Genomic DNA, 18,516 nt, shown 5'->3' with positions numbered 1-18,516 from the left:
TTAGGGTAGTGCAGTGGTGTTTGGGTAGTGTAGGGGGTCATGCTGGGGGTATTGTTTTAGGGTTTAGGGTAGTGCAGTGGTGTTTGGGTAGTGAAGGGGGTCGTGCTGGGGGTAGTGTTTTAGAGTTTAGGGTAGCGCAGTGGTGTTTGGGTAGTGAAGGGGGTCGTACTGGGGGTAGTGTTTTAGGGTTTGGGGTAGTGCAGTCGTGTTTGTGTAGTGTAGCGTGTCCTGTTTTAGGGTTTAGGATAGTGCAGTGGTGTATGGGTAGTGTAGGGGGTCATGCTGGGGGTAGTGTTTTAGCGTTTAGGGTAGTGCAGTGGTTTTTGTGTAGTGTATGGGGTCGTGCTGGGGATAGTGTTTTAGGGTTAAGGGTAGCGCAGTGGTGTTTGGGTAGTGTAGGGTGTCGTGCTGGGGGTAGTGTTTTACAGTTTAGGGTAGCGTAGTGGTGTTTGGGTAGTGTAGGGGGTCATGCGGGGGTAGATTTAGGGTTTAGTGTGGTGCAGTGTTTGGGTAGTGTAGGGGGTCATGCTGGGGGTAGTGTTTTAGGGTTTATTGTAGCGCAGTGGTGCTTGGGTAGTGTCGGGGATCGTGCTCGGGGTAGTGTTTTAGGGTTTAGGGTAGCGCAGTGGTGTTTGTGTAGTGTTGGGGGTAGTGCTGGGTGTAGTGTTTTAGGGTTTAGGGTAGTGCAGTAGTGGTTGTGTAGTGTAGGGGGTAGTGTTTTAGGGTTTAGGGTAGTGCAGTGGTGTTTGTGTAGTGTAGGGGGTCATGCTGGGGGAGTGTTTTAGGGTTTAGGGTAGTACAGTAGTGGTTATGTAGTGTAGGGGATCATGTTTTAGTGTTTAGGGCAGTGCAGTGGTGTTTGGGTAGTATAGGGGATCGTCGTGCTGGGGTTAGTGTTTTAGGGTTTAGGGTAGTGCAGTGATGTTTGGGTAGTATAGGGGGTCGTGCTGGGGTAGTGTTTTAGGGTTTAGGGTAGTACAGTAGTGTTTAGGTAGTGTAGGGGTCATGCTGGGGTATTGTTTTAGTGTTTAGGTAGTGCAGTGGTGTTTGTGTAGTGTGCAGCGCATGCGCTGCATCGCTAGGCGAGACCTAAAAAGCATTGCCACAAGATGGCTGCCAATACTTTCTGGATTGAAGTGTTGGCAGCCAATTAGAGCCAAGCGTGTGCTTGTGTAGTTAGGTCCCGCCCAGATATATGAAGATGTTTTTCATTTAATATCTCAAAAACTACTGAACGGATTTACACCATTTTAAAAAAAGGACGCTTTCTGAACCAAGCACTACCTTTTTGCCAAATTTGGTGTAATTCCATTCAGCAGTTCGAGCTGTAGCCATGTCTAAAGTTTCCTATGGAAAATAACGTTTTGGGACCCCCCTTTTTTCTCGGCCCCTGCTTGGCAAATCACCCTGAAACTTTCAGGATAGGAGCTGACCGGAGCGGGCCATAAGTTTTAAAAATTTCACGAAGATTCCTCAACCGGCGCAAAGTTATTTGGAAAACAAAAAACGCTTTTCCTATGGAAAAATAGGTCCTAACTAAAACTATCTACTACGACCGCCAGTAGATAATATACATATATATATATAACATCAACCGGTGCCAGACTTATTGGGAATAGAATGTTGCGGATTTCCTATAGAAAATAGGTCCTAACTATAACTACCTACTGGCGACTGCCCGTAGGTATTATATGTATATATATATTTATATATATACATATATATACATATATATAGCTTTATGTACTATATATATATATTTGTATATATACATATATATGAGAAGAAAGGGTTTTGCCCACCGGATAGGACGCACTTGCAGGGGAACAGTAACGAGCAGGGAGGACTCTGTGATGAAGCACCTCTCAGCAATCCTGACGCGTTTCGGGCCGACGCCCTTTGTCAAAGGTAAACTGCTGGGAAATGATAGCAAGGGACCTTCAATGTTTTTCCTCTTTTTATTTTGCAGATTCAACTCAGGTGAGCGTTCATGCACAGCATTGTGGGATTGGAAGTCCTTACACATCAAGCCCATGTGGGCTGCAGTCATTTCCATAACCAGATATTCTCCAATTATATCACGCACCAACAGTAGTCCTCCCCAGTGCAGACACCCTCACCTCTGCTCTGCCAAACACAGCCTGCCATCAGCTGTCACAGACCCGCTTTAAAGCGGTAGTGCATCCCGCGACCAGGCACGGCCGTCATAAATGAGAAGAAAGGGTTTTACCCACCGGATAGGACGCACTTGCAGGGGAACAGTAACGAGCAGGGAGGACTCTGTGATGAAGCACGTCTCAGCAATCCTGGCGCGTTTCGGGCCGACGCCCTTTGTCAAAGGTAAACTGCTGGGAAATGATAGCAAGGGACCTTCAATATTTTTCCTCTTTTTATTTTAATTTTGCAGATTCAACTCAGGTGAGCGTTCATGCACAGCATTGTGGGATTGGAAGTCCTTACACATCAAGCCCATGTGGGCTGCAGTCATTTCCATAACCAGATATTCTCCAATTATATCACTCGCCAACAGTAGTCCTCCCCAGTGCAGACACCCTCACCTCTGCTCTGCCAAACACAGCCTGCCATCAGCTGTCACAGACCCGCTTTAAAGCGGTAGTGCATCCCGCGACCGGGCACGGCCGCCATAAATGAGAAGAAAGGATTTTGCCCACCGGATAGGACACACTTGCAGGGGAACAGTAACGAGCAGGGAGGACTCTGTGATGAATAAAAAGAGGAAAAACATTGAAGGTCCCTTGCTGTCATTTCCCAGCAGTTTACCTTTGACAAAGGGCGTCGGCCCGAAACGCGTCAGGATTGCTGAGACGTGCTTCATCACAGAGTCCTCCCTGCTCGTTACTGTTCCCCTGCAAGTGCGTCCTATCCGGTGGGCAAAACCCTTTCTTCTCATATACATATATATGTGTATATATATTACCTACTGGCGGTCGCCAGTAGGTAGTTATAGATAGGACCTAGTTTCCACAGGAAAAGCGTTTTTTGATTTGCCAATATCTTTGACGGCATTTGACGAATCTTCGCAAAATTTTCAAAACTAATGGGGCGGACTGGTCAGCTCCTGTCTTGAAAGTTTCGTGGTGATTTGTCAAGCAGGGGCAGAGAAAAAAAGGGGGTCCCAAAACGCATTTTCCCCATGTTACATTCAAAAGGAATTTTTAAACAGGTAACAGCCCGAACTGCTGAACGGAATTACACCAAATTAGGAAAAAAAGGTAGGTCTTGGTCTAGAAAGCGTTCTATTTTTTAAATGGTATAAATCCATTCAGTAGTTTCTAAGAAATTAAAAAATTTAAAAAATATCGCTATCTGGGCGAAGCCTAACCACACATCTCATCGTGAGATCTGATTGGCTGTCAGCACTCTAGACCAGGAAGTGTTGGCAGCCGTCATGTGACTCGGTAACTGAGTCACAAGAAATCAGTGGAAAAAAGATAAAAAACAAGAAAAGGGGACAGGGTAAAAACACCCTGACACCCAGGTCCAAAAAAAGCATTTTTTTAAATCGCCAGTATTCGCGCTGGATGCACGAATCCTGCTGTGAAAATTAAAAAAACAAAGCGCGGGCTCCCACGCTTCATTATCTGTAAGCCCCCGGGGGGCCAGGTCCTGAGAGCTATGCGTAGTAAATTAGCTGGGGCCATTGGGGCCCCTGCAGCCCCTCGGACTGCCACCTCCCCTGGGCTTTTTTAAAATTATATTTGGGGGCACATGGCCCCCCCACAGCCCACCTCCTCAGGGCTTTGTTTTATAAGTGTGGGGGGCTCCTTCCCCCCCACACTTCCCCGGGACCACCACCTCCCCATGGCAAAAATTATTTGAATGCGGGGGTCCGTTGCGGACCCTGGCCCCCGGGACCACCACCTCCCTGGGGCTGTGAAAATGTAGGGAGGGGGCCACGCGGCTCCCCTCCTGGAGCCCTCGATGGCCCTGGGTACTACCACACCCCAGGGCTGGCTCCTGCAATGTCCTGGGTTGCCCAGCCCACATTGCTGTTTGCTATTGCAGGGCAGGAGCACGCCTCCCGCCCTGCCATAGCAAACCTTTCTTTGCTTCGTTGAAGCGAGTGTAGGAAAACCTGCTCTCACTTCCACGAAGAAAAGCAAGATTGCTTTTGAGCAAGGGGAGCTGTATGTCACCAGCTTCCCTTGCTCAAAAGCAATGCCAGCTCCCGCAGGAGGCAGGGAGCCGGCAGGGACCATGAAGGCATTGGGGCTCCCCCCCACGGGGCCCCAGGGGATGGGGTCCCCGGGGCCAAAATTGGCTTGGGGAGGGGGCCCGTGTGGCCCCCCTCCTCAAAAAGGTATCATTTTAACAATGGCCACGCCCCGGGGGATGGGGTCCCCGGGGCCAATAGTGGGCCAGGGAAGGAGGCCACGCGGCTCCCTTCCCTGTAAATATTTTTAAAAGAAGATGCAATGCCCTGGGAATGGGGTCCCCGGGGGGGGCTACATGCCCCCCTTCCCTTTAAATATGTATAATAAAAGGAGGCCATGCCCTGAGGGATGGGGTCTCCGGGGCCAAAATCAGCCTAAGGAGGGGGGCCGCAGGGCCCCCTTCCTGTTTTTTTTCCAATTTGTTTCCCAGGGCCCCAAAAATATTAAAAGAAGGGGGCCACACAGCCCCCTTCTATAAAAAAAAGCTGTCATCTCGCCGGAGGCCATGCCCCCTCCCTGTACCACCCTGCAAACACGGCTCCTGGTGCATTCTGAGTTAGGGGATTAAGTCCCCTTGAATACTGAGGGTCCCTGGGGGCCAACTAGCACACCAGGTACCTCCAATAAGTAAAACACACAAGATGATGGACAGAATGTTGCACATTGGCAAAACATTCACCCCAAGTCACAGATCTGGGTTTAATCCATCGGTATATTGCTCACCACGCCACCCCAGTTCCGACATGGCCATATGCAAATCAGTCATGACCCTTTGCCTCATGGGAGCAGTCCAGCCCGAACTGCCAAGCCATGTCTTCCCTGGACCGGAATCAAGCATCCTAGGACCGGTTACGGGGTTTCACCCCTCTTCAGCCAGGATAGCTTGACTCTAGTGGCGTAGTGAGCATGGGACCCACGTCTGGGCATACCCTTCCCACATAGGGCGAACAGCAAAACACACAAGATGATGGACAGAATGTTGCACATTGGCAAAACATTCACCCCCATTCACAGATCTGGGTGTAATCCATCGTTATTTTGCTCATCACGCCACCCCAGTTCAGACATGGCAATTCTTTTTTTCAATTTGTTTCCCAGGGCCCCAAAAATATTAAAAGAAGGGGGCCACAAAGCCCCCTTCTATAAAAAAAGCTGACATCTCGCCGGAGGCCATGCCCCCTCCCTGTACCACTCTGCAAATGCGCCTCCTGGCGCATTCTGAGTTAGGGGACTAAGTCCCCTTGAAAACTGAGGGTCCCTGGGGGCCAACTAGCACACCAGGTACCTCCAATAAGTACCACACAGCTGGATTGCAGACAGGTGGTGAGGGGCCATGCCACTTTTTACTCCACTCTGCAAATGTGCTTCTTGGCACACTGCTGGTGGGGCGATGAGGTCCTCTTGTGTCCTGAGAACCTCAGGACACAAGTGGACTTCATCCCCCGAGCAGCAGTGATGTGATGTCATCAGTGAAGCCATTTGAGATGTCATCAGTGATGTCATCAGTGATATCACTGACCATGTCATGAATGATGTAATATGTGATGTCATCAGCAGCACACTGCGGGGGCGCGAGTTAATGGTAACTGAACTAACTATAACGGTCAAATTTCTCTGGTTTTGTACGAGTGAAATGTCTAACTAACTATAACGTTCCTGAAACCTGTGGGTTTTTTCAGTGAATATATATATACATACATACACACGAATATATATTTATAAAATGGAATTAAAAGAAATGTATATATAAATACATACATACATACATTCTTACACTCAAATATATAGTTATAAAATGGAATAAAAAATGACCTTAGAAATTCTCTGAAAAAACAAAGGTTACAGGGACGTTATAGTTAGGCTCAGGTTTCACTCGTACAAAACCAGTGAAAAATTCTGCAGTTATAGCTGGCTCAGCTAACTATAACTCACGCCCCCGCAATGCTTTGCTTAATACCTCACATATTACATTACTCATGACATGGTCAGTGACATCACTGATTACATCACTCATGACATCTCAAATGATATCACTGACGAAATAACTGTTGACATCATCCAGTGACTGTGAGTGTTTTTAAAAAGTTTATGAGTGTAAAATATATACAGCATTAGGAACTTGTCGTAAGATTATGAGACATTGATATGATGATAAAACAGTAGCAGGATGTTGATATCTAGAACTGCTGATTTTTTTTTCTTGTTAATAGACGCACACGCTAATTTAACAAAACGGTGAAGTGTACCTACAATTATGAATTGAATGAATTTTAGAACGTTCTATTTTAACAAGTCCAAGATATTTTCCTGTGTTGCACCAATAGTAATCAATGTTTTTAAGAAAATTGATTATTTAAAAAAAAAAAAGATTTATTTTATATGTATTTAAATTGTTTTGTGATGGTTTTTATTAACTAATAACAATAAACAAGAAACTAAAAAAAACCAATATATATGCTGAGGTGTATTGGTGAATCAGTGGTGTATGAGTGCCTATATGGATGAATTAGTGGGTGCATGACTGACTGTATAAATGAGTGATTTGGTGTCTCAGTGAATGTATGGGTGAGTGAATGGTTGTGTGAATGTTTCTATCATACTGTCAGTTGGTGCTTAAGTGTCTGTATGGGTATGTGAGTGGGTATGTGAGTGTCTGTATGGATGATTGATTGGTTGTCTGAGTACCTGTATGGGTGTCTGTGTGGGTGGGTGAGGGGTGTGTGACTGCCTGTATGGATTGCAGAGTGGGTGGGTTAGTGAGTGTGTGTATGTCTGTGTGGGTGAGTGGATGTGTCAGTGGTATATGGGTGAATAACTAGGTATGTAAAAGGCAGTATAGGTGAGTGATGGGGTACATATGTGACTGTATGGATCACTGTGAATGTGAGAGTGGCTGTATGGGTGAGTGTGTGCTTGTGTCAATGACTGTATAGGGGAGTGAGTATGTGTTAGTATCTGTATGAGTAAGTAAGTGGGTGTGTGTGTAACTGTATGGGTGAGTAGGTGGCTGTGTGATTGACTGTATGGATTAGTGAGTAGGTCTGTGAGTAGCTCTATGGGTGACTGACTCAGGGTGTGAATGGCAGTATGGGTGCATGAGTGGATTTGTCAGTGGCTGTATAAGGGAGTGAGTGTGTTTTCTAGTGGCTGTATGGGCGAGTGGATGTGTGTGTGGATCTATGAATCAGTGAGTGGGTGTGTAAGTACTGGTATGGGTCTGTGAATGGGTTTGTGAATGGTTGTGTTGGAGTGGGAGTGGGTGCATGAAAGGTTCTACGGGGGTGTGAGTAGGTACGTTAGTGATTTTGTGGATGATGTCATCAGTGATATCATTTGAGATGTTATCAATAATGTCATCAGTGATGTCATTGACCATGTCATGATTGCTGTAATATGTGAGGTCATGAGCAGTGCATCAAAGGGCATAAGTTATAGTTAGTTCAGCTAACTATAACTGCTGAATTTCACTGGTTTTGTACAAGTGACACCTGAGCCTAACTATAACGTCCCTGCAACATTTGTATTTTCAGTGAATTTCTAAGGCTTTTTTAATTCAATTTCCTAACTATTCCAACCCTATAACCTTTTTTTTTTTTTAGCAAATTTCTAAGGTTTTATTAAATGCTAATTCCTAACTGTAATGTCCCTTAAACCTTTGATTTTTTTCAGTAAATTTCTATGTTTTTTAAGTGGTAATGGCGTTTGCAGATTGGTGGAGAAAGGGGACGGGCTTCTGACCAGCTCTCAGGAATCCTGCTGTGTAAGAGTTGCATAAAGTACCAGGAGGAATTCTTGGCTTCAAGGTCCTCAGCATCCAAGAGGACTTCATTCCCCAAACAGTATTGTGCCAGGAAACGCATTTGCAGAGTGGTGGAGAAAGGGGGCGTGGCCTTCGAAGACCACTTAGCAATACTGCTGTGTGGGAATTACTGAAGGTAACAGGAGAGGTTGTTCACCCCCAAAGACCCTAAGCAGCCAAGGGGACTTCATTCCCCCATCTTCTAGGGCCCAGCATTCTGCCTCCTGTAGGAGCCAGCATTGCTTTGAGACCCAGGGAGCTGCTAAACATGCAGCTCCCTGGATCTCAAAGCAATTTTTCTGTTTCCCTGCTCGCTAATCAAACATCCCTGGACTTCTCCAGGTTGTCTAGTTTTCAGAAATGTCTAGGTTTGGTAGGTTACCATAGATGGCTGCCCAGGACCAAACATGCAGGTGTCCTCCTTGCAAAACCAGGTCGTTTTGTGATAGATTGATGTCTCTGCAATATGTTTTGGGTCCTTCCCTGTCATGGGCAGTAGGTCTACCCACACAGGTGAGGTACCATTTTTATCAGGAGACCTGGGGAAATACTAAGTGATATAAAAATTTGTGTCAGACTAGTGATCCCACATCTTTCCCACACAAGGAGGACATTTTGATTTGTTTTACCTAAATTTGAGGTTTGCAGGGGATTCTGGGTAGGAAAACATCGGGGGATCAACGCAAGCTACACCTCCCTGTACTCCCCTGGGTATCTAGTTTTCTGAAATGTCTGGGTTTGGTAGGTTTCCCTAGATGGATGCCTAGCCCGGGACCAAAAATTTAAGTGACCCCTTTACAAAACCAGGTCTGTTTGTGATAGGTAATTTCAATGTTTCCACAATACATTTTGAGCCCTTCCCTGTTGCGGGCACTTGGCCCACCCATACAAGTGAGGTACCTTTTTTATCAGGAGTCCTGGGGGAATGCTGGGTGGAAGGAAATTTGTGACAGCCCAGTCATCCCACAACTTTTCCATACAGAAATCTGAGGAAAATGTGATTTTGTTTGCTAAATTTTAAGTTTGAAGGGGGTCCTGGTAAGAAAACATTGAGGAATCCATGCAAGCTACACCTCGTTGGACTCCCCTGGGTGTCTAGCTTTCAGAAATGTCTGGGTTTGGTAGGTGACTCACTTGCAAAACCTGGTAGCTTAATGATCGATAATTTTGATGTCTCCACAGTACATTTTGCGCTATTTCCTGTTGCGGACGCTATGCCTACCCACACAAGTGAGGGACCATTTTTAATGGAAGACTGGGGGAAATGCTGGGTGGGTGGAAGTGTGTGGCTCCCCGCAGATTCCAGAACTTTCATCACAGAAATGTGGGGAAAATGTGGTTTTTTCGACAAATTGTGAGGTTTGCAAGGGATTTTGGGTAACAGAATCTGGTGAAAGCCACACAAGTCACCCCATTCTGAATTTCCCTGGGTGTCTAGTTTAAAAAAATGTACAGCTTTACTAGGTTTCCCTGGGTGACGGCTGAGCTAGGGCCCAAAATTCACAGCTAGGCGCATTGCAAAAAAAGGGTTAGTCTTTAGTGGAAAAAGTTAATGTGTCCACATTGCATTTTGGGCCATTTCCTGTCACGGGCACTAAGCAACCCACACAAGCGTTGTACTATTTTTATCTGGAGACTTAAGGAAATGCTTGGTGTGTGGAAGTTTGTCGCTCCCTACAGATTCCAGAACTTTCCATCACAAAAATATGAGGAAAATGTGTTTTGTTTTACAACTTTTGAGGTTTGCAAGAGATTATGGGTAACAGAACATGGTGAGAGCCACACAAGTCACCCCATCCAGGATTTTCCTGGGTATCTATTTTTCAAAAGTGTACAGATTTGCTAGGTTTCCCTAGGTGCCGGCTGACCTAGGCCCCAAATCCACAGCTAAGCACATTGCAAGAAAGCTGTCAGTTTTCAGTGAAAAAAACCTAGACAGGTCAACAGACTTGTTGCAATACAGTGACATTTTGCAAAAATTACCAAACACATGAGCAGAGCAGCAGAGCAACAGCAACAACAGCGTGAAGCAGAGCAGCGGGAGGCAGCGGCAAAGCGGTGAAACAGAGTGGGCACCGTACACTGCAGGGGCCGGCAACCAGCAATTCGCAGACCCGTGGACCCGTGGAGAAAGGGTGGCAGCGACACGCTGGTAAGTGGTGGTGTAAGGCTGTATAACATAAGCAGCCCACCACCATCACTGCGGGGCCGGTAGCTTGGAACCAGCCTGCTAGTAGCAAGCATCCCACAAAGAAAGGTGCACTGCAGCATGCTGGGAAGCCGCAGTGCATGGTGGTGCAAGGCTGTGCAACGAGAGCAGCCCGCCTCCTTTAAAGTACCCCAGGGAAGGCAACAACAGCACGACAGGCAGCGAGAAAGCAGAGAGTAGCGAGCGCGGCTGCCATTAGGTGCGGTTGCGGAGTTTGAGCCCAGTGAGCCCACGGAGGTAGCCCAACTAGGTTGGGTGCAGCTTGTGTCTCACCTGTGTGCCCTGCTCGCTCTTGCACCACTAGCCCTTCTTGCCTATATCTTGCCTATATCTCACCCTCCTCAGCAAGCTTACCCGCCTGACTCACCTGGCTCGTTTACAGCTCCATAGACCTTCAGCACAGGCCCACGGCCCAGGGCCCAAGGCAGCAGCTGGAGGCAGAAGGGCAGAGGCTTATCAACATGCATGGTGGGCTGTGGCAGCGTAGAGGGGGAGGTCTACCACGTGCCCTGAGCCTCTTGATCTGCTGCCCCCTGCCAGCCTTTTAATTCTCCTTAAACACCAGCTCCGAGGCCACTTTCATTAGCAGATGAGGCCACTATCACAACGCCACACAACACCATCGGCATTTCAAAATCCCTAAATCTGCTCCTAGTCTTCACCGAGTATTCACCTACTACCAACTGTTGCCCGAGCAGTCCGAGCAGCTCAAGAAAGCTTAAGGAAGCATCAGAAGGATGGACACAGGACATAGCAGCACAGGAAAACAAAGACCACAAGACACACAAAAGCGTCCCTCAGTAGCATTAAATTTCTTCAAACTCCTGTACAGCATCTAGCCAGTCTGCTACTTGTCACCTGCTTGCCGTCTGGACTCTAGGACCTGCGAGCAGCTGGTATATTTTCAAAACCTTGTTAAAACACGCTGCTGTCCCAGCAAAACGTTAAAGCTTGCAACAGGCTCAGCAAAAAGCCCTCTTTCATGTGAGCTCTTCCAATCATTGAAACTTGAGGACAGAGCTGGTGAACTGTTTCTTAACCCGACCTCAACTCCCTCTACCTTTACCTCCTCCATCAACTCCCAAACTGCAAGAACTCTACCTACATCTGAGTCTTACAGAGACAAAGGGGCACCTGGGTTACTTAAGGAGCTGGATTATCAAGGGCACCCAAACATCAGAGTGTGCTACACGCAATCAAATATCAGGGCAGGGACACACATTGAGAGTGAAGGAGTCAGAGGAGTCAGCAATGCACAAGGAAGGACTGGGAGTCAAAGAGGGAAGAGGCAACCAACAGGGGAGCTTTGCCCGAGGGGAAATGAGATCGGCCAGGGTGAGAGGGTGCCTGCCCAAGACAAAAACAAGCAAACGCTAAAGAGGGTTGTTGTCACCAAAGGGCTGCATGGCTGAGCCCCACCCAAAAACCGGAGCAGGGGACATTATTTCAGGTATGGGCCCACCATGGGGGACAAACAACATGAGGCGAGACCCCTCCAGAGCTGCCCCCTGCTGACACAGCCCAAGATTTACACAAAATTCCAGTTTATAAAAAACTCAGGTGATGCTCTCCTATTGAGCACAATTGCAGTCCAATGTCTAAACACACCGCTCACACCTATCAAGTCGCTAGTTTGTGGGAATGGCAGTAGCCAGGCCTCTGGCGCTTGCACAAAATCCGGCCCAGAAATCGATCTTGGGCCTGAAGTCTTACTACCCTCACTACCTAATTCGACCGTTTTCACAACAGATTCTCAAAGCAATGCCATACCTCTGTCACAAGACCCCCAGTGTCTTGATGAGCTACATATGACAGAAGCAAAAGCAGCCAACGAACAAGAAATAAGAACAAAGTAGGCAAAGCCTCCTGGACAAGCTGGAAGAAGATACACAGAGCTACGGAACGAGGGGGGTTGAAATGGGAAAATGAGGAACAACTGCACTACAGTCGAGGACTTGTCTATAACAGAGCTAGGTGCATCACCCAATTCCATCAATGAAGCAAAGCCTAATCGACACTAATGCCAGAAGGACCTTATGCTGATCTTCGCTTGCCGCTAACATCAACGCCACCGAGGATAGAGCCAGCATTAGGACAAGAGAATGGAGACTCGGAGCAGTACTCCAATATTGATGCTGGGGAATGGGAGGAACTACTGACAACCCATACACAACAATCATCAGTGAAGCTCATGACGGACTTGCAAAATCTCTCTGCACTGAAGCACCCTGCATCGGACAGGAACCAGGAAACGAAGGACCTGCCACCAGGGACTGACTTGGAAAATCCAACCAAGCATCAGCAAAAATTGGACTCTGAAAGCGCCTGGGCCAGTTTACTCAAAACAGTGCAACTCCTGGTGGAGGCCCTCCAGTATCAATCAGATAAAATGGATACTCAGCTGACCTTACTAAATACACTGGCAGTGTTTGTGGTAGCAATTGATGGGAAACTAGGAGCCCTAAACACTCTCTTCCAGAACACACGGGCAAATTACAAGACAGGGAGCCAAGCTGTGGGTGAGGCCCAGTAGTTGACAAACTAGCCTCCCTCCCCTTAATGCTGAGCAATCTGTGTGCACAAATAAAGGACTCAGCATGGAGCTCCACCAACCTCAAGTCAAAGGATTGCCCTTCCATTGAGGACCAAACCGGAACAAGGGCATACGGCATGGAAAGACGGCATGGAAAGATCGGCTCATAGGCACCTCATCCTCAAACCATCATTAAGAGGCAAAGCCAAAAATGACGGAGGCAATAAGACTCAGGCACCAGAAACCGAACCCGCCCAGGGGTCCGTGTCAGAGTCGGTTGACCAAGTAACAAAATTAAAAGACAACCTGAATGCAAAACAACGACGTGCCCAGAGGAGGAAGGGCCGGAACCAAAAGTTCATTTCTAAACAGGAAGATTATGCCCACCTCTTCAGACTGATACCGCCTGAAACGTCTGATTTCCCAAATAAACCACCTCCAGTGGAAATGGACATATGTCACACAACTTCCATGTCTGTCGGAAATGGGGCGGCCCCCAAATCCAACGAACAACCCACTACCATAGGGTCTTCATGGCAACTAACGCAGGCTGAAGATGAAGAAAAACATTCCCCACAACAATAACAACCTGGGAATGGAGGCAGACGCACATCATCAATCGCCATGCAGCATGAAGTCTGAAGCAATTATATCACATTGCTGCCCGCCCACTCCAACAACAGCACTGCTAGCCGATAAAGGTGCTAAGATTCCTCAGGCTGCATCGGTCACTTCTACCAGCCAGCACAAATTCCATTCGGAAAGGGAACTTCAATACTCATCCAATTCAGTTTCAGCTACCACAGAGGACATGCGACCAGTAAACTTTATTGCATCAAAACATGGCTGGCCAAGCACTAAGGCTGCCTCTGCAGAAGATATGGAGCACCTGCACTGCACTGGGTTAGCCGCAAATAAAATTCATAGCGACTGGTGCAGGGCTGAGGATCATCAACATTAGCTAAATCAGGAACCAATAATTACCAGCCCACTAATAGCCATCAATTAGCCAACCAAGCGGATAACCTAACAAGATTGGGAACACCCTGAAGTTCACACCAGTATATAGATCAAGAGGGGCACGCAACATACTAAATCAAGGGAACATTCTCCGCCTATTGTCACTCATACCATCACTAACAGATGTAACCACTACAGACTTGGGCTCATTAGAGTTTGTTAACCAGAATGACCCACAGGGAGGTGAGGTCACACTGACCACTTGGAGACAGGCAACTATCGCACAAATTTATTGCTGGAAAGTTCGATCTTTAAAAGCTGGGACATAGAGATAAAACCCACCAGCACACCTGGCTATCCTGCTCCGCTGGTCCAGCTGCATGCAGATAGGACATCAACAGTCCGGAAAAACACCCCAAGGTCTGTACTGAGAGGGGCAAGAGGGCGTTCTCCGCCCACAAAGAGGCAGCCACGGGAAACATGGACACATTTTCCAGAACCTGCACAGCAAGGAACTTGTCTTGATGATCTAAGATGGTCCATGAGGACAATTGTCAACCAAACAAGAAATAATTGACAGAACAGCAGGCAACAATCACCAGCAGGTCAAATCAACCTGCTGCAGATATGCTCATGGAACATCAACGGGCTATCCAATAAGATGACAGGCCTGAATTTGATCAACTATCAAAGGAAATTCCACATCATTGCACTACAGGAGACTTGGCTGATCAACCTACCACAATTTCAAGGATATTTACATTTCTTCGCACCAGCAGTCAAAGGGGCAAGATAAGGGCATCTGCAGGGAGGCCTCATAATCTGTGTGAACAACACAAGCACAACTTAAGCTCTCCCAGTTGGCTCGATAACACCAGAATCCATTGCAATAAAAATATCTACTCCGCGGGGGCCACCAGGGAACGGGCATAAGGACATTGTAATAATAAATGCCTACATACAACCGAATAAGAAAACTAAAGGTGCAAAACAATTGACTAATTTCGTAGAGCTATGTATAAGTGAGGTCAATACAACAGACATGATACTCACAGGGGACTTTAACTTACATCTAATTGGCTCATCGACTTTTAAGGAAGTATCTATACATAACCGGTTATGGAACATCCCACCTCAGGTTAAGAGCTTATCAGAACTTCCTACAAAAACTAGCCAGCGTCTCATAGAGGATCTCGAACACCTCAATTTCAGAACGGTGAATGGCAGAAGTACAGGTGACAACCCCCCGGCATTCACTCACTACTCATTAAGTGAAAACACAACACTAGACTATACCTTTGTATCCTTTACCCTGTTCAATGAAATTATCACTTTTAGCATGGGCGACAAAGCTGACAGTGATCATCGGCCCCAGGAACTCACACTTCGCACTAACATGCCAAAGCTTGTGAAATGGAATGGCCAACCAGGAACGACTGGTACAATCAATTACAGGAAAATAAAATTTGTGCAAGCAACGCAAGGAAATTTTCTACAAACTGCAACACTCTTATTTGAAACACGGGAAGGGGGCAATGAAAAATAGAAATGGGCGAACTACATGAACACATTGGCAAAATCCTTTGCCGCCCCAATTAAATCAAAAGCACAGCAGAGCTACAGTTGTACAACCAACTTTACAAAGCTGCAAAAAAATATGATAAGATCTATAAAAAATATAATTAACTGCACATTGTGGCACCTGCGGCAGAAACCAACCGATATCATAAAATTAGCAGCTCTACGACAGCAGAAAACTCAGCTGAAGCAAGTAATATGGGCAGCCAAGAGAGACTCTGAGGATTAATTATGGGCGAAATTGCATGCTGATGTTAAGCAGAAGGACGTGGAAGATTTTGGGGGACAATAAACCAACTTATTTGCCCCACACACAAGGGACTTTCATCTAACATATTTGAGGAGGAATGGGCGACCTACCTTGGAAATCATTTCCATCAAGAAGAAATCTCACTGCCTATAGAACTAGGTCAGAGACAATCTCGAGGACTACCACTATCGTGTACCGACCCAGCGAGGAAAGTGTAACAGCACCGGAAGGGGACGAAGGGGAAATGCTGGGAGTTATACTCCCAAGTGACCAGCTCAAAGCTAATAAACACCATATAAAGAAGGGAAGAAGAGAAGAGGCCCCGGGCCCTAATGGAATCCGGCCTGTGCTCTATAAACAAGACGCAGATTATTGGGCAAAAGCACACAGCCCTCTCTTTACCGAAATAGGGCAGACAGGCCTACTTCTTCCGTCCTGGTGGGCTTCGATATTCTCATCAATCTTTAAGTCAGGAGATAAGAATCTGCCAAAGAATTACCACTTACTTGCTCTTCTGGACAACGAAGCATAATTTTTTGCGGAAACACTTCTGGACGAATTACAACAATGGACCGAAGACAATTCAATAATTCCTCTGAATCACACTGGCTTCTCCAAATCCGTCGGAACTGTAACAAATATAACAACCATAGCTCTGCTTATTGACAAGGCTGAGAATACAAAAATGCCATTATATTTGTGCTTCATTGACTATAGGGCTGCCTTTGATCATGTAAGCCGCAATAGACTATGGATAAAACTGGCCAGCTGGGGCATACCCCAGGCATTGCTCAATCTTCTAATCAGTCTGCACACCGAGACCTGGATTCAAGTAAAACTGGGGGAAGGGCCAACCCTTTCGAGATGGATACCAACAACGAAAGGACTCAAGCAAGGCTCCGCGCTGGCCCAACCCTATTTAACCTGTTCCTTGCAGACTTTATCCCGCTATTAAATGCTAGCAACTCACACTCTCCAAGGTTAGGGAACTTAGCGTTACCATGTCTACTCTATGCAGATGACTTAGTTCTAATTAGTCAAACGAAGGTGGATTTTCAGCATCTCCTTAATACCACATTCGAATACTCAGAGGGAAATATCCTGAACATCAACTTGGAGAAAACCAAAACCATGGCAATCTAAAAGAATTCCAAGAAAACATCTGCCTGGTTCTGGAGCAATACCCGCATAGACTCAGCAACAGAATATAAATATTTAGGAGTGATCATTGATAAAGGCTGGCATTTCACAGCTCAAAGGGACTCAATCAGGAGGAAGGGAATAGCCCTGGCAGTCGGGATAAGAAATCTAAATTCTAAGCTGAGCGGCCCTTCACTTGTCCCACTTGTCCCACGGGAAAAACTCTTGCCCACAATAGCTTAGGGAGTGAGGCACAGAGGGGCAGAGACTCCAAGCTTCTAGATGGCATGGTTGCAAAAGCGTATAGAATAATCTTTGACTTACCAAAAAGTGTCTCTCCAGCACAGATCAGGCTTGAGTATGGTGTCCAAAAACAGACCTTTGCAAGACAAGGTGTGATAGCCATTTTTTGGGACAAAGTACGAAAATCAAAACCAGGAACTCCCAATTGGTGCTTGTGGTTAGAACTGCCACATAAAATGTCATCACCTGCTGCAAAATATCCACAAGCAAGTCTGACCACCCTGGGGCTTATTGAGCTCTGGGAAAAACCTACTAGTCACTGTCTTTTCAAAACAATAGCAAGGAAAACAGTAAAGCACCTATCCTGGATTGAGGACAAAGCAGCCTTATCTAAGAGGACACATGGCTGGATGACTCATCACCTATTCCACCCCCGCTACTCAAAAATACCTAGCCCTGGGGTTTGCTAGATCTACTAAAATCCACTTTCTAAAGTACCAACTTTGCTTGCTACCATGCACAAAGCACTTTCCACACTGGTTGAAAAGCCAATTCGACTCCACCTGCCGTTTGTGCGGCACAGCGCAGGAAGACATGCTGCACCTTTTCTGCATTTGTAAAGAACTGACACAAGAACGAAAACAGCTTTTAAAACCACTTTTTAATCATAGAGGAATCCGCACACAAAGGTAAGTGATGCTGGCCTGTTTTGCACCCGAGGACTCGCAGCTGAACTGTCGCCTGGTAAGTTTTTTGAGGCAGGTGGAGAAGAAAATGCCACAATTGCAACAGGAACATCTCAGCACTAACATCAGGCAGAGCGTTATTACTGCCAAAATGTAAAAAGGTTAAAAGCTGCTAAGTCAACTAATCGATTACTGCAATTCGCATTTAAAAATGACAGATTAACTGATTTGAACTGATTTGAACTGATTTTTACTAAACCCCTTTTTTTACTTTTCTCTTAAAATCACAATTTATAATGAAAATGTTTACAATATTTTCTGTAGCAATGGTTTTAAGTAACTACACTACTAAAATAAACTTGAACTTAAAGTGGAAAAATTTGATGTGTCCATTTTGCGTTTTCGTGCCGTTTCCTGTCACGGGCACTAGGCCTACCCACACAAATGAGGTACAATTTTTATTGGGAGGCTAGTGGTAATGTTGGGTGGAAGGAAGCTTGTGGCTCTCCACAGATTCCAGACCTTTCCATCAAAGAAATGTGAGGAAAATGTGTTTTTTAGACAAATTCTGAGGTTTGCAAGAAATGCTGGGTAACAGAACCTAGTGAAAGCCACACAATTCACCCCATCCTGAATTTCACTGGGAGTCTAGTTTTCAAAAATTTACAGGTTTGCTAGGTTTCCATAGCTGCCGGCTGAGCTATGGCCCAAAATCCACAGCTAGGCTCTTTGCAACAAAAGGGCCCATTTTCAGTGGAAAAATGTGATAGGTTCACAGTGCGTTTTGGGCCATTTCCTGTCATGGGCACTAGGCCTACCCATACAAGTGAGGTACTATTTTTATCAAGAGACTTATAGAAACACAGAATAGTAGATCAGTGGTTATTACGAATTGTCTTTCTATGCATTTCTGCCTTCCAAATGTCAGACAGTGTGTAAAAAA

The sequence above is a fragment of the Triturus cristatus genome, chromosome 9 (assembly GCF_964204655.1).
Source record: "Triturus cristatus chromosome 9, aTriCri1.1, whole genome shotgun sequence".
Taxonomy (NCBI): Eukaryota; Metazoa; Chordata; class Amphibia; order Caudata; family Salamandridae; genus Triturus; species Triturus cristatus.
The sequence above is the reverse complement of the archived record's forward strand: the minus strand, read 5'-3'. Positions refer to the sequence as shown.